We start from the raw sequence: 6,000 nt of genomic DNA, 5'->3' as shown, positions 1-6,000 counted from the left end.
GTTTTAGAAAGAATTTTTCATAATGGAATATATAATCACCTATTAAAAAGTAATCTCATATATAACAACCAATATGGTTTTAAAAAAAATAATTCTCCGGAACATGCAGCCATCCAGTTTTCAAGAAGTATAACTATATCGTTTGAAAATTCCCAATATATTTTGGGAGTTTTTATAGATTTAGCAAAAGCATTTGATACTTTAATATTAGATGATCATGAAATTTTTATTAAAAAATTACAATACTATGGAATAACTGGTAATGTTTTAAAATGTATTACAAACTATCTAAGTAATCGCAAGCAACTTGTCTACGTTGATTCAAATTGCCATAGAAATTTGATTGATTTCACAAGTAGAGTACCTCAGAGATCAATTTTAGGACCCTTACTATTTCTTACTTACATTAATGATCTCTATAAAGCTTCAAACTTAATGACCATTATGTTCGCAGATGACACTAATCTGTTTTTATCTCACAATAAAATAAATTATCAATTTGAAAGCATGAACAATGAACTCAAAAACTTGGTCCAAAACAAATAAACTTCTAATACTGATAAAACTAAATGGATATTCTTTCTCCCCCATTTTAAAAATCACTTACTGCCAAATGGCATGTCTTTCTTTTTATTGACAATACTTTAATAAAAAAGTAAGCTTTTCCAAATTTTTAGGCGTTTTTATTGATGAAAATCTCTCATTGAAAAAGTATTGAAAATATGGGCAATAAAATATCTAAAAGTATTGGAATATAATAAAATAAGAAACATCATAAATTAAGCACGCATTCGCAGGGTTCAGGAGATGAACAGTTTTTACATAAAATTGAAAATATTCAGCTCGTATATACTAAAAACATTTTTGTCAATTAGGAGAGGCTTGGCATGAGTAAAACAATCCCTAAAATAAGGCGTGCAACATGTTTTTCTTGACGATATAGAGGTTCAAATTTAATTTTATTTGTACAACCCCACACAACATTTTGTATAGTTTAGGTGGCAATAAATAAATGAATGATACAATTGAGTTAACTCAATTGTATCATTCATTTATTAAAAAATTTGAACCTCTATATCGTCAAGAAAAAAATGTTTTTAGTATGTATGTATGTATGTATGTATGTATGTATGTATGTATGTATGTATGTATGTATGTATGTATGTATGTATGTATGTATGTATGTATGTATGTATGTATGTATGTATGTATGTATGTATGTATGTATGTATGTATGTATGTATGTATGTATGTATGTATGCATGTATGTATGTATTTTTTTTTTTTTTTTTTTTTTTTTTCTTTTTTTACATTTCTTCAATATTTATAAAATACAAGTTAAGATATAATAATATAAACAATTACAAGTGAGGATTTTTACTATAAATAATAAAAAAAAAAAAGAATGCGGAGACTCGTAGAAGACCTTAAGGTCTTGTCGTCGAGAACCGCTGCAAACTCGTTACAAATTTACGTGTTACATATTTTAAAATAAATAAAAAAACAAACTGTGTTTAACAATATTAGAAGAAAAACATAATTTAAATAAAAAATAGAAATTTTCAAATAAATTTCCTATTAAAAGTATAAAAGTATATTATCAATGGACAAAATGATTTTCTTAAGTTTCCTTTTATAAGAGGTATAAGTCCATTCATGAGAAAAGTCAAAATGTTTCAAAACTATTTTATTCCAAAGAAAGGCTCCTCGGAAAGAAACACAAGATTTACCAAAATTTGTATGCGAAAATTGTAGTCGAATAGAATTATCATTTCGTAGATTGTACTTGTTTTTTTCTTTTATTGAGTATAGGTTATGAAAGGAAGAAGGGGAATCGTTGGTTTTACATTTATACATAAAACATAAAATATTATAAACGTTTAGCTGATATATATTTAAAATATTCATTTCAAGTAAGAGAGGCCTGGCATGAGTAAAACGGTCTTTAAAGTTTATAAGACGTGCAATGTGTTTCTGTTGACGATGAAGAGGTTCTAGTATACTTTTGTCCACACTACCCCAAGCAATGTTAGCGTAGTTAATATGGCAGTGAATAAAGGAATAATATAATTGAGTTAAAGTATGTTTATTTAAGAAACTTCTTGATTTATATAATATTCCTATAGTTCTAGCAATTTTGTTATTTAGGTTGTTAACGTGGTGTTTCCATTTAAGATTTTCATCAATATAAATGCCTAAAAATTTTGTAATTTTTGTTCGCTTTATTTCAATATTGTCAACAAAAATAGGTGGTGTAATACTTGGAATTAATTTTTTTTTTGAATTTGGGTAAAAAAGCATCCATTTAGTTTTTCCTATATTAATTGATAATTTGTTTGATTTGAACCAGTTAGAGATTTTAATAAGCTCAGTGTTCATATTTCTAAATAATGTTGTTAGATCATTGCTGGTTAAAAAAAGATTAGTGTCATCCGCAAACATAATTGTCATTAAGTTTGAGGCTTTGTAGAGATCATTGATGTATATCAGGAACAGCAATGGGCCTAGTATTGAGCCTTGTGGCATTCCACAAGTTATATTTAATAAATTTGATGATAATGATGAGTCTATTTGAATAAACTGTTTACGATTAGTTAAATAGTTCTTTAGTAATAATAAAGTATTTCCAGTGATTCTATAATGTTCTAGTTTGTTATAAAGAATTTCATGATCTATAGTATCGAAAGCTTTCGATAGATCTATGAAAATACCTAATGTGTATTGCGATGTTTCAAATGAATCACCAATATTTCTTGTTAGTTGAAGTATTGCATGTTCTGCAGAATTATTTTTTTTAAATCCATATTGGTTATTATATAATATTTTGTTTTCTGATAAGTGCTTAAATATTTTATTATATAGAATTCTTTCTAGAATTTTTGAAAAAACTGGGAGAACTGATATTGGGCGATAATGACTGAGGTTTGTAAGTTCTCCTCCTTTGAAAATTGGGGTAACTCTAGCTATTTTGAGTTTGTCGGGAAATACTGCTTGGCTTATTGAGCACGTAAAGACCCTAAAGAGAATATTTTTAATTATGTCATATGAACCAATAACAATATTCCCGTTTACATCGTCTGGACCGATTGCTTTATTAGTCTTAAGCATTTTGAAAGCAATCTCAAATTCATCAAAAGATACTTTAAATTTATTTAGAGAAGATATTTCAGGGGAAGTCAAATCTTTTTTTGAATTGATTGAATTATTAATTATGGGGATGTTTTTAGCTAAGTTTGGTCCAACTGATACAAAGAACTTGTTTATTTCGTTTGCTATTATGGTAGGGTTGTAAAAAATGTCAGTATTTATTTAATTGCCTTTGGCAAAGAGCATATTTTCATTTTATTGTTACAAGTGATTTCATTAACAAGTTGCCATTTTCGCTTATAGTCGTTTTTATATTTATCAAATAAGTCGTTGTAATACTTCCTTTTAAGGGTTTTTTTTTAATTTTCAAATAGTTTGGTAAAGGTTTTATAGAGTGTTTTGCTTTCAATTGTTTTTGCTTTAAGGTATTTAATACATAGCTTTTGTTTTATTTTTGAGGATTTTCTAAGGTCTTTTGTTACCCATGGTGATTTTAAACTTTTTTTTGTTTTATTAATTTTACATTTTGGGAAGTTTACATCATAAACTTCATAAAAAACTTTAAAAAATGCATTATACATATTATTTGCCTCTGACAAATTACTTACTGAATTCCAGTTTATTAAGGATAATTGTTCCTTAAATGATAAAATATTTTTATCATTAATAAAGCGTTTGATAATGACCTGTTTTTCATGTAATATCGAATCTGTATTAATATTTATAGATAAAAAAATAGGAAAATGATCCGAGGTATCACTTTTAATTATTCCTGTTTTTAGTAAATTATTAGATGTGTCAGTTGTTATGATATTGTCTATTAACGAGGCAGATGTTGCAGTTGTATCATCACTTTTAAAATGAAGTTTCTTTTTTTTCTCGTCATGAAGACCTTATTTTGGAATATATTTGCCATGGCATTTCTTTTTTTTCATTACCTAAAGTTTATTTCGTTTATTTTAAACACGAATGTTTGTGAGTATTTGGGTGTGCTTACACTCACGTCCTTTAACAGACTTCCTTGATATAGCTTTTGAAAATGGCTTAATTTTTTCTAGACTTGTCTAATGAGTGGTATTAATAGAAACACTGGATAGTTGACTCCCAGGATCAGATATTTTCAAAAGCTGTACAATAAAGCTGAACCTGATGGCCTACATGACGTCAATGACTGATTAAAAGCTGGGGCATGAGCAATAGCAGAATTTGGATCAACAACACCAAGAAATGGGTAAGTAGTAATAGGTTCTAGACAGTCTGTTACATATGAAACCAAAAACTCGTTATCAGAAAATATGTTAGAGTTAAAGCGTTCAATTTCTGCCACAGCAAATCTTGTAAAAATGTTAGATAGAGTAAAAGCTTGTACATAAGTGTTACTTACAACTGTAACTATATTATATATGGTCATTGGTCTTGGATTAGATACAACCCAATCATCTAAGACTGCATTGTAAAAACGTTTCAGTGGCCCGTACAATGACCGATCCAATGGCTGAAGTTTCTGACTACAATGTGGTGGAAAGGACAGTTAAGGCATGTTTTTTTAGTTAAACCTAAACATCCAATGACTCTAGTGGTAGTCAAGTAAAACCCTAAATAGCTGGCGAACATTTCACATTTTATATAAAATATTTCAATCATTTTAAAAACGTTGCAACATTTATCTAACCAGATGGTTTTGCAAGATTAACACATCCTGGTGGACCACTACTTGTCATGCTTTCTTTGAAATGAACTTTTGCAAAAATTAAAAAACGGAGGGATTGAGTTTTCTATTGCATTAACTGCAACACAATCTGTTACCAATATCCCATTTTCTACTGAAGTTATTCTCCCAACTTGCAACTTAACTCCAAACTTGCTTGTCTTCATTACCATCAATTATTTTAACTGGTTTTTGAAAAGTTTTGGGACCTGTTTCATCAACATTATTTTGTGACTAAAACCTGTGTTGCAAAAGAACATCTCTTAGATTGATCAAAAGTTATCCAACTGAATAACGATTAAAACAGTTGCTAGCGTCAAACTAGTAGCTTCTGGGTTTCGTAAAGATAACTCGTTTCTACGTAACATAAAACCACGAAGCTACTGTTTCCCAGCAATTGTTGAACTTTTCCACGATTTAGGTGTGTGCTTTAAAAAAGTCGTTGCAAATTTATATGCAAGTTTTCGTGTTTTTAGTTGACAACTCAAGTTGAAGTGAAGTTTTGAAGCCCTTAAAAGGTAGTCTGATAAAGATGTTTTAAGTTATAAGTTGTATTAATGCAAAATAAAGAATCCTATTTTCCAGGTGGTATCCTATAAAATTTTTATTGGTGATATAATAAATCTTAGAACCAGATTTAGAAAGTAATTTAGATCCAGAAACAGAAAATGTGTGAAATGATGTATCTTCTATTTGGTTTGGGAATCTTTAAACATATAAGTTTTGCAAGCCACTAGTCCATTATCTGACTAATATTCTTCTAAAGATTTAATAAATATTTTAATAATACTCTCCTAAAGATAATGATAGCTTGTTGCGTTAGTGCAAAATTAAGTTCAAAGTATAAGTAAAACACATTTAACTGTAAAAGTTTCATGTTTTTCAATTATTTGAATTAAATACCAAAGCTTGCATAAAAAAGCAAATTTCATTTGAAGTCAAAAAACATGACAGAATGTAAAAAAAAAATGTTAATAAAAAAAAAATATATTTGAATAAAATATATTCAAATAAAAAGCAAATATCATTTAAAGTGCAACCTTCATGTACCCAAACAGTACATACGCAACAAGTTATCCAGTCAATCTAGATATTGCAAACTGTAAGCGTGCATAGTGCACAACATCATAAATTTGCATTTTTAACAAAAATTTGCATTTTTGTATTTCTAGTCTGTTTTTCTTTCTGAATAAAGTATATAAAAA

This window comes from Hydra vulgaris, chromosome 12 (assembly GCF_038396675.1).
Source record: "Hydra vulgaris chromosome 12, alternate assembly HydraT2T_AEP".
In the NCBI taxonomy this organism is placed as follows: Eukaryota; Metazoa; Cnidaria; class Hydrozoa; order Anthoathecata; family Hydridae; genus Hydra; species Hydra vulgaris.
The sequence above is the reverse complement of the archived record's forward strand: the minus strand, read 5'-3'. Positions refer to the sequence as shown.